Raw genomic sequence first — 12,106 nt, forward strand, 5'->3', positions numbered from 1 at the left:
GTGGTGGCCGGGCTCCGCCCTTGCCCAGGAGCTGTGGGAGACCACGCTTTCTTCTGCTGGTAAGACTTGACTTCCCCCCATTCTGTCTGCTCCTGTTGGTCTGTCACCAGCTTATGTCCTGTGCTTCATCCTCTGAGATCTTCCTTTGCCCACACTCTGCACAAATTTGCCCAAACCTCACAACATGAAACAAATATGCAACCAAACAACCTATGATAAAATAACTGGATAAAGTCCGAGTCAAACATGAACCCTAATAGTTGATTATTCTGTAATGCTCAATCTTGGTAAACGTGCAGCCCTGGATTGGGCCATGCTGGTGTACGCTGCCTCTGTGCAGTTTTCTGATGTTGCTTCTGTTTATATTTGCTCTTCTATATTTCCTAATAAAGTGACTTGACACATGATAAGAATCTCTTCATCAGTTGTCTTTTTATCAGTTCCTTTGTCATTATTCTGTTCCCTGAACTGTAAATCCAATTCCGGCTCTCACACTCCTGCATCCTCCTGAAGCCAGCAGGGGACTGGCCTCTGTGCCCATGGCCTGTGCTGCTGCTGGAAGTGACGTTCTCCCTGCGGGGTCTGTGTACTCAGACTCTCCCAGGGATTTTCCAGGGTGGGATGAGGGTAGTGGGGATTGGAGGTGGATGGGTCTTTGTTTCTTGAAACTTATCTAAGAAATGAAAAATGGGCTCTCAAGGAAGGAAGAGTGCAGGTCGCCTCTGCCCAGAGCTTTCAGGAGAGACTGGGAAGCATTCGCCAGGGCAGGGACCTTCAGCGCTGTGGCCGGTCCACGCGACTCCTGTCCTTGCCGGTGTCCGTGGCCTGGCCTCATTCTCTCTTCCGCTGATCTCACACAATAAACTCAGCAGACAGGCCCTCGGGAGGGGCGACCTGCCGTTCCCCAGCTGCTGACTCCGTGGGTTCATTCAACTCAGCAGGCAGGAGGGGGCCCCACTCTCTTGTCAGGTCCACACTCTACTGCACCAGCCATGAGGCAGGGGTGTCCTCTCTTTCCATCTATACCCTGCCCCTGTGTCCATTCAGAAAGTTCTCTTGGACCCCCCTCTGTCCACGTGGCTACTTATATTCCTCACAACAATCCCAGAAGGTGGGCTGTATTATACCCATTTCACAGATGATGAGACTGAGGCTGGGGCAGTGAAGAAACTCACCCAGAGAAGTGCAACTAATAAGTCCTGATTTAATCCCAGATTTCTCTCACACCAACCCCGTGATCCTCTTTCTACACCCTACTGATTCTCACACTTCAGAGCTGTTCCCTCTTTTTCACTGCCTCTTTTCCCCTTTCCATCCTCCCAAGTTCACACATACATGCACTGTTGTCTGGCAGTCCCTCATCCTGCCAGGTGGTCCTTGGGTCCGACTTCCTAGGTGGGAGTCACTCTCTGGCTGGTTCCTTTTCAGCCTACCTCAGAGATATTTCTGGGCTGCACAGGAACGTGCCATCTGCTTACCAGGTGACAGCTACTTTATCAACTCATTAGGGGTAGGATGTAAATGTCTACCAGTGCTTAACACTGGAGCGAAGATGAGTCTCTTAACAGATGTCTCCAGAAGTGATTCTTGAAGTTGCTGTGTTGATTCTGGGTTCCATGAGAGATTCTATAGGAGACACGCCAGAGCTGGAAGGGCTCTAGCTATTTTTCAAGTCTTATTACTGATGCCTCTTGAATCTTCCCAAGGCCATTTAGAGGGGCCATGATTTCAGCTTGAATTACATCTTCTTCACTAAGCCTCTGCCACCTCTATCTACTCCAGGGAAGTTATTATTATGGATTGAATTGTGTCCCCCCAAAGTTTAACGCATTGGAGGCTTGGTCCCCACTGTGACAGTGTTAAGAGAGGAGGAAACCCTACTGTGGTGGTTGCAAGGTGGGGCCTTGGAAAGGTGATTGGATCGTGAGGACTGTATCCTCATGAATGGATTGATCCATTCTTGGAATAATGGAAGTGGTTCTGGTGGCTTTAAAAAGACAGGGAATGAGGAGGCTAGTCTCTCTCTGCTCCACCATATTTGTCATGAGATACCCCGAGTTGCTGTAGTCACCACCAGGACAAGGCCTTCACCAGATGTGTTCCCTGGACTGCAGATGTCCCAGCCTCCAAAACTGTAGGCAATAAATTTCACTTTCTTCCAAGGTACCCAGTTTCAGGTATTTGTGTTATAAACAACAGAAACAGATTAAGACAGTTGTCTCTCTCTGATCTCCTGTAATGCTTCTTTGTTTCTTTGGTATCAGAAATATATTTTGTATTTTACCATTGTTACTTATGAACAGGAGATTAAAATTATATATATAATTTTATGAAGAGGAGCGTATCTGTCTGAAGTTTTTCTGTTCTGTTCCACTGATGTATCCGTCTATACAGGCACACACTGTGCTGGATGCTGGGGAGGGAAGGTGGCAAGCAGCAGCCCTGGACCTGTGGTGCTCACAGTCCGCTGGGGAAGACAAATGAGTCAGTGATGACTGCTGTGTGACACGGTGAGTGCTGTGGCACTTATCTATGGAACACCCCAGGGTCTTATGGAGATACCAACAGGACACCTAACCCAGGCTTTGGGTAGGGTGAGAGCATTGTAGAGAGCTTCATGGAAGAGGTGACATTGGAATGAAGTCACGAAGGATGAAGGCAGGTGCTGGGATGAGGCTGTGCCAGGAGACATTGGGGGAGGGTATTTCAGCCAGCGGCAACCATGCGTGCAAAGACCAGAGGGGAGGAGCAGCGTGGTCAGCCAGGCAGCAGCACAAGCTCAGAGAGGCTGCAGAGTTGGGTGCGGGAGGTGATGTGTGGGAGATGAGATGGACAGGACGGCAAGTCCAGACTGGGAAAGGCCTTGCCCGAGTGTTTGGACGTTAGACTCCACGGTAGGAAGGAGTTTTTGAAGGACTTCAGCTGGGGAGTACCATGTTTTGCAGAAAATACCAATGTGGCAGCACAGGGAGAGTGCACCGGAGGGAGGTGAGTCCTGAGGCAGAAAAAGAGACAAGAAGCCGCTATAGTGATCAGGGCACTGATGATGGGAGCCTGAACGATGAGCAATGAGGAACTTAAGAAAGATTTAAAGGAAGAGTGGGAACTGATTACTGAGTAAGTGGACTGAAGGAGAATTCAAGGAAGATATTTCTGGTATGGACAGGTGGCATGTGACCTAACAGGGCGAATGGGTCATCTGGTCACCTGCTGAGATGTTGATGATGACGGTGGCAGCTGACACTGCCAGTGGAGATCATCTCATTTGGTCCTCACAGTATTCCTGAGGTGGGAACTGATATCACTAATATCACCCTTGCTACTTCCTACAGGAGATCGGAGCGAGGGGGTGGGGAAGTCTCCCGGCCATTGTGTGGTGGAGCCGGGATTCAAATCCAAAGCTCACTTTCTTAATTATAGCCTGTGTAGTTTGCAGAGGAGGCGTGGAACTGGGAGGGATGCCTTGCTCGTCTTCATGGCCTTTTAGAACATGGCACAGTATTCATGGTGGAGCTTTCCAAAAATGTTTCTTGGAGGGAATGTAATTGAAAATCTGCTCCATGGGAAATGGGACCTTAACTTCTTTGGATTTCTGATTTCCCATGTGTCTTCCCTCCTGCCACAGTTTTTAACAGGCAGGAGGTAGAGCCATGTTTATTTTTGCAGAGCCATGACACCCTTTAAATGTTAGTCAGTACCAAACTGTGTCAAACTCTTGTAAAGTTAGAAGCAGGGGCAGGGCTAGGGGGAGACTAAAACAGGCAAGTGTGGGGTCTGATCTTATGTTTATATCAAATTTTGATATTTTGTTCATTATGGGTTTTTTTGCAGTCATTTTTATTTTTAAAAATATTATTCATCTTATTCAACTTGAGCTTTTGGTGACACCCTAAATTTTGCACCCCAGGCAAGTGCCTCTTTCACTTCACCCTGGGAAGAAATATAGATCCAAATATTCCCCCCCCCCCACCCTACTGCTGTTATTTCTATACAGATTTAAATAAATGGACAACCTGAAGTAATCTGTATTTGTTGGAAGGAGTGACTACTTCAAATTGGTAATTCCCAGACCATGACTAGGGATCAGTGATGATAAAGACTTGTAAACAGGGGGCTGGCCGGTAGCCCCATTGGTTAGAGCACAGCTTTGTAACACCAACATGCAGGGTTTGGATCCCCACACTGGCCAGCTAACAACAACAACAACAAAAAACCAGACATGTCAATAAATAGGAAAATCATCCTAACACCGGCTATGGGAACAAAACATTCCAAATACAAGGGAAGTCAGCTGTGAAAGTGAAGAGGAGTGTGAGGCTCGTGTTGCATTGCAGCTCACAATGGTGTGTGAGCTGCACAAAGCAGTTTGCTGGCACTCAAAAATCCCTTTTTGACTGGACGTACTGCATCATTTAGACCAGGGTTTGGCAAAGTTTTCTGTAAAGGGCCAGATGTAAGTATTTTTTGGCTTTGCAGACCATGTGGTCTGTTGCAGCTTCTCAACTCAGCCAATTTCATTTGAAATAGCCCTGGACAACACTTAAATGCACGAGTGGCTGTGTTCTTTTAAAATATTATGTACAAAAACAGGTGACAGGCCAAAAATGGACTTTAGTGTGTTAGCCCCTTATCTGGACATTGACCTTAGAATATAAGAAGTTCAGTGTGCACAGTGGTTAAGAGGGTGGGCTTGTTTTTCAAGTCCCCGATTTGTTTGTGATCTTGGACAATTAATGTCCCAGGATCTTCCTTTTTCTTCACCTGTAAAATGGGAATATTAACAGTATATTCTTCAGAAGGTTACTTCAAGAACTAAATCACATGATTCATGTAATTACTTAGATTGTGCCTGGAACATCATAAGAGCTAAAAAAGATACCCGTATTGGTGCAGAGAACCATTTAAAAGAGAATCAGAGAAAAAGATTTAAACATTATGGAAGAAGTACAGATGGTCCCTGATTTATGATGATTTGACTTTGGTTCCTTGACTTCAAAAAGGTGACTTTAAAAAAGCGATACTCATTCAGTAGAAAGCATACTTAAAATTTTGAATTTTGATCTTTTCCAGACAGCGATATGCAGTAGGATATTCCCTCTCAATGCCAGGCAGCAGCAGCCACACGATCACTATCTATTTTCACATTCAGTAATCAATAAATTGCATGAGATATTCAGCACTTCTTTATATAATAGGTTTTATGTTGGATGATTTTGCCCCGTTGTAGGCTAATGTAAGTGTTCGGAGCATGTTTAAAGTAGGCTAAGCTACGATGCCCAGTTGTTTAGGTGTGTTAAATGCACATCAACAGGGTATTTTCAACTTTTGAGGCAATTATCAAGACGTTACCCCATCTTAAAGTCAAGGAGCATCTGTACGTGCAATATACATTTGATTTTCTTGTCCACTGGGGGAACACATTCTTTGTGCTCCAGTGTACGGGTGGACCCTAGTCTTGGCAGGAACATGTCGGGTACCTGAGCTCTTTCACTGGGCTCTCCTCCTTGTTCTTCAGGATTTGGCTCAGATCGCATCTCCCCCTAGAGATGGGACCTCACGATTGCTCTCTCCAGGGACCCATGGCCCTGCACATATCTCTAACGAAACCCTTTGACATTGGACTGCGAGCATGTGCTTGGTTTCTTCTCAACCAAAGCACAAGAGCAGAAACTCCATCTCAGTTGCTCTGCCGATCACCCTCCCACCCCTCTCTGAGCCCAGTGCTCAGCACATCACCTGGCAAAGAGGTGCACAACACACAGTTTGCTGTACTGTCTGCAGGGAGTGACAGGGCACGCGGTCAGCCTCGGCTTCCACCGTCAGCTGTAGTTGCTTTGGAGAATTGTCTTGATTGTACTCATTAGTGTAATTAGGATGAATAAGAATTTCAGGAAGACTGATTGCATTTGAGAATTTTTAATGGGGATGAAATTCTCTACCGATAGCCTGTCCCTAGGCTTTCTTCTTTAATTTCTCCTCCAAGCTGCTGTCAGATACATCTTTCTGAAGCACAATTTTTACCATGCTGTAGAACTCATATGCAGGAGAAATATCAAAGTCTCCATGGCCCAAAGTTTATAACTGGTCTCAACTTTTATTTCCAGCTTGAATATCTACTAACTCCCTTGAATAAACTTTCCATTGCAGACAAATTGCTTTCCTTTCTGTTTCCTGAATAAGTCTTCTATTTCCCTTATAATGTGTAGCTACCTTGAAATTCTAATAATAGTTAACAATTATTGAGTGTTTTATATGGATCATCACATTAACATTTCACAGTAACCCTATGATATAGGTATCATTCTTTCCATCAGGGAATTAAGGTATAGAAAAATCAGGTCACGTTTTTCTGGAGGTGGAGAGTCAGCCCGAGCAGGGTGACCCCACATGGCATCCTCTGTCCTCTGCTCCTCTTTCCTCTCCATCTATTCAAGTCTTGTTTCCATTCAAAACCCACCTCAACCTCTGCCTTCTTCATAAAGACTTCCATTCTTCACTATGTAGTTGGAAGTAATTTGTCCCTTCTTTTCTTAGTCTTAATATCCACCTGGAACTTCACCAGCCAGAACTTTGAGACAGTTCTTATTTTATTGACCTGTTATCCACATCTGTTTTCTTCCTTACTTTTCTCAATTATTTTGTCTCACCTCTCTTATTAGTTTGGGGTAATCTAGATCTGCATGTCTTTGTATCACCCATATTGCCTTGCACATAACAAGGGTTCAACAGAAGCTTGTTGATTCGTTTTGATTTTGCTCAAATGTTTATCTTTCATGATAGAATTATAAGCAGGAAGTTAATTGATAGGTGTACCAAATAACATGCTCTATTTAGGACAGCAACATCTGTTTATTTTTAGATGGCATGCTTATGCATCTGAGCCAGGCTTTATGTAGGAACTCATGCTACTGACTAATGGGTTGCACATTTGAATGCCCTATGGTTTCCAGTGACCTGGGTTTTACAGGTTGGCTGATTGGGGGGTGGAATTTTTGTCTATCTCCACAGAGCTAACGTGGGCTGACTGCCTCTATGTAGGTCAATCTGAATGCAGGTACACTTTAGATGAGTTCTGATCATTGCCTAATACTATTTTTTTTCTAATTTTGGTTTAAAAAGTTCAGGAAAAGCAAAGAATCCATTAGATGCATTAGATGGCATTTGTATAAGAGTCTAGTTTAGTCTTTGGGTGATTATGGGGATTCCTGTACTCCTCCAATGAAAGACATTATTGTTAGGATTAAGTATTGTGGTGTAGGGTCCTATGGGTGATCTTGGGATGCTCTGAGTCCTGATTTCTTTATGCCTTTTCCCGGCTTAAACAATTCTTTTACCACCTCTTCAGCTGTTGTTATGTTCTCCCAGTGCCCTGCAGAGCCACTTCTTCATAAGAGAAGACAATTCAACACCTATTTATTAAATTGAATACACTGCTCCACCCCCTGAACCCCAAGTTTATATGATGAAAAAGTATTAAGGCACATTAAAGTAGAAGTTTATGGGCCCTTGTAAATAAAAACAGACAAATCCTGAAGGTTAGAGAGTTGGGAAGAAATGTATACCAGATGAAAACATAGAAGAAATGCTTGTTCATTGTGTGTTTTCCAGTATAGCTATTTAAGCAATTTAACCTTTCTGTCTTTACTCTGGAATAAGAAAGAAAAACTACCAAACACTGAAAGGAAACTATTACATTCCAAAATTTCAGGAAAAAAAATATCAACCAGAAATGAACTGACAATTTTACACTGGGGACCATGCTCAAAATATAATGACTGAAATCAGGTTAGTGTAGGCAGGATTTAGAGGGCTGTACAACAGAACCTTAGTGTTAAACCTCTTTATTATCTGTCTGGTTTAAAAAGTAGTACACAGTTGCATTCTTAAAGAAGCCATCTTTAATACTTCTTTTACAATAACTAAGAATTAACCTTAAGAAAACTCAGTGTTAAAGATACAATCATAACATTATTTCAGGTTATATCAGTCAGGGTTCTCCAAGAAAACAAAACCATTAGGGTACATATATAGATATATAAGAGGAGATTTATTATGGAAATTGGCTCATGTGATTATGGAGGCTGAGAAGTCCCACGATCTGCTGTTTGCAAACTGGAGAACCAGGAAAACCAGTGGTAATTCAGTCTGAGTCAGAAAGCTTGAGACCCGGGGAGCTGATGGTGTAAGTCTGGTCAGAGTCTGAGGGCCCAAGAACCAGGGGCTATCCAAGAGCAGGAAAAGATGCATGTCTCAGCTTAAGAAGAGAGAGGAAGAATTTTCCCTTCCTCTGTCTTTTTGTTCTATTTGGTCCCTCAATGGATTGGATAATGCCTGATGTCTTTAGTCCATTTTGTATTGCTATACCAGAATACCTGAGACTGGGTAATTTATAAAGAACAGAAGTTTATTATCTCACAGTTCTGGAAACTGGGAAGTCCAAGCTCAAGGTACCAGCATGTGGTAAGGACTTCCTGCTGAATCTTCACATAGCAGAAAGGCAAAAGACTAAGAGAGGTGTGAACTATGTGTCCTCACACGGCAGAAGAGCAAAAGAGGGTGAACACACTCTCTCCCTTTTTAAGCCCTTTTTATTGGGGCATGAATCCTTTCATGAGAGCAGAGCCTTCGTGACCTACACAATCCCCTTTAGACCCCATCTCCCCACACTTTGCATCGGGTATTAAGTTTCCAACACATGAATTTTGGGAGACACATTCAGACCACAGTAAAGCCCACCCACATTGGTGAAGGTGATCTTCTTTATTCAGTTCACTGATTTAAACGCTAATCTCTTCCAGAAACACTCTAAAAGACATACCACAAAATAATGTTTTACCAGCTCCCTGGGCATCTGTTCGCCCAGTCAAATTTTAACACATAAAATTAACCATCACACAGGGAAATTAAAAGTTCCTCTAATTCAGGGTCCTGCAGGGATTTGAGAGGACTCCTCAGCTCCCTTTGTCTTGTGCTGCTTGGAGTGGCCTAGGGTGAGTGATAAGAGCACTGTTTCTGAGAACAGACAAACAGGACCAGAACCTGTAGATTCACTGACTGCCTTCACTATGTACCTTTAACAGGAAGGAATGGTCTGTGTAGGAATGGCCAATTGGAACCAGCCATTTCAAGTGAGCGTTCCATGGAGTGCTGGTCCATTGTCACTGGGCACCAGGCAACTGTTAGAAACATGCCTTCAGGTTTGACCTTCTTATTTAATAGGCTGAGGGTAGTAGAAGACTTCTTGAGTTTAGCAAGTGACTTGGGAATGTTCTGCTCAGGACGTGATTCTATCATCTGGAACCACACTAAGGATGCTCTGTAACCATCTCTTATAGTGCAGGGTTCCTTCTCCTCTGAATCAGAGAGTCCTAACTCATTTTACAGGACAAGGGACTTTGCCTAGGGAGGTTGAGATGATATGACCTGGCATCACTCTTTCCCTTTTGATTTTCAAAATGTTCTCTTCCTTCTACAAGGATGCTTTACAAGTTAATAAATAGTCATAAATGATATAGGTATGACGAATCTTTTGTCCTAGGCTGATAAGACTGTGAAATGCAAAAGTAGTTGTGGGAAATTCTAGTCCCACGCTGACTTTGCTACTATCAAAAAAAGAAAGGGAGGTAATAGTGGTTTCCTGTTCTATATTAAAGATGGCCTTAAAGAGATAAGTAAAAAGTAAATTTAGTGAGTGTTTCAAGTCATAAGGTCCCATGGAGGAAGTGCACAAAAGGCCATGTGAGAGTCTGCTCTGAATATTCACATAAACAACGACAGGGAAGTGGCACTGAGTCTTAGATCAATACTCTCCCCCAGAGCTGGTGCACAAGGGCCTCCCAGCAGAAGGAGGCATCACACCTTCCTCCCCGCTCTGAGTCCTCCCTCCTCACCGCACCGGAGTCCTCTCTACTGACACCATGGGTTGCTGTGGTTGTTGTAGTTGCGGTGCCTGCGGTGGTGGCTGTGGTGGTGGCTGTGGCAGCTGCTCCAGCTGCAGGTGCTACCAGGTCAGCTGCTGCTCTAGCTGCTGTCCCTGCTGCTGTGGCCGCGGTGGAGGCTGCTGCAGTGTCTCCATGGTCTGCTGCTGCCATCGCTCCTGTGGCTGTAGCTCCTGTGTCTGTGGCTGTGGGAAGGGCTGTTGCCAGCAGAAGTGTGGGTGCCAGAAGCAATGCTACTGCTAGGTGGCCAGCCTGGCATTTGTCCCTGGGCAGGAGATGCTGGAGACTTTCCTCCATCCCTTTCACCTGCTGTACCTGTCCTCCACGTATTCTGGAACTTACCCCTTGGGCTGTGGCTTTGCTCCTGGATTCTGGCTTTCTGTCTTTTCCACTTGAGGTGTTTCTAGTCTTCCTATTTGAAAAGTTGTCTATCTAATAGCAACCAGCCAACACAAAGACATGAGCACAGCCTATCTCCTAAACAGTCTACAACACTGAGCTCAATCACAGAGGATCACGATTCCCGATACACATCTTAATGTATACGATTATTTTTTCTGTTTATATGCTTTTCTCTGCTCCTTTTCTATCTTGCATTCCTGTCAACAACTGTTTTCTAATTTTTTAAATAAAATAAAAATTTATTATTAAAAGTTTCTCTTTGCCTTTATTTTGGTTCGACCATATCCCATATCCTAGAGAATCTTAATCTCCCCTGAAAGGCCTCTGGTGTACGGGCAGTGATGGCGAAGCAAGCCCAGGACCAGGAGTGTCGCTTCCCATCGCCGCTGTCCACACACTCCAGTTACAGAACGCTTGGAAGGCTGGCCTCTAGTGACGATTTGTATTCGATGGTAAGATGGAAGTTTCCTTTACAGATAGACAACGTTCCCAGATACATTCAAAATCCTGCTTTTTTCATAAAGAACCAATTCAAATAAGTTTTCCAAAACACATCTATTACAAAATATGGAGGACTAAACTTGCTTTAGATTTGCACTGACTTTGACCGGAGGGCGGAGTTCCATCCCTGCAGTGCAGGCTGTCTTTCACCTCACTGTAAATTCAGCCAGCAGTGCACATTTGGAACTTTGGTATTATCAGTTTAGCTCTTCTGTTTCCCTAACTACTAAATGAATGCTGTCAGGTTGTGCTAAGTGAACAGGCATTGATGGACACGGGATTTATCTTAGTTCTCTTGGTTCTCCTACACCAGCCTCAGGGCCCATTGCTTGTTTTCAAGTGGATTGCTGTTTGCTTTTCTGTCTAAATTAATTTAACTGTGATTGGAGTATTGTTAAGGCTTAGGGTTTCTTTGTAATTCATTTCAGGTCTTACTTAATAACTTAAACTGTGATTTATGTTTTTGTTCATTCCTTTCCATTTTTTAGACTTATAAGCCTAGAGGGGTCTTGAGGAATCATCTAATCTGTGTCTTTTGCCAGACAGAGGGGAGTCCATTCCTTATAAGAAAACCATTATTTGTGTAGGATCTATGTTTCTTTTATACCTAGAGAGGAAACTAGAAATAATTAGTTAATCCCCAATCCCTATCATTCACTCTGAAGATACAAATTGAAAGCCACATGATATTTTATGGCTCAGACCATGAACAGTCTTTAGAAGCAATACAGAACTTTAAAAGAAACTTTGCTTCCTGTCAACCAATGTTCATTGAGAATTTCCTAGATATAAAGGCAGGTCTTAGGGGCTGAGGTTGGTTCAATGACGGACAGACCGTCCTGTGCAGTGTCTTTGGGTGGGGTGAATTGTGCACAAAGAATTATCATCCTAGGCCGAGCGTGGTATCTGCCCTGGCATTCCTACCAGAGGTGGGAAGATAATTCTGAAACATCTGGAATGGTTTCACAGCACTGAATCCCGTGGCTTCTTGCTCCTGTGGACTTCGCAGTGTCTGTTCTCTCCGTCACACTTGGTCTATTGCAAACCAGTGCCGGAGAGGTTTTCAGGCTGAAGGTTGTGTGGTTACGAGGCAGAGGCTGTTGACTGCACAAGGCGTGTCAGCTGCAGTAAGTTTCCTCATTCCTGTGCCCTGAGGCACTAATTTCTCAGATACACTAAGTACTGAAAAGAAAAAGATAGTGCACAATTAAAAAAAAATATTTCTGTAATTCCATTGAGCTCAGCAAACAGTTCTTATACTTCAA

The sequence above is a fragment of the Cynocephalus volans genome, chromosome 1 (assembly GCF_027409185.1).
Source record: "Cynocephalus volans isolate mCynVol1 chromosome 1, mCynVol1.pri, whole genome shotgun sequence".
Classification (NCBI taxonomy): Eukaryota; Metazoa; Chordata; class Mammalia; order Dermoptera; family Cynocephalidae; genus Cynocephalus; species Cynocephalus volans.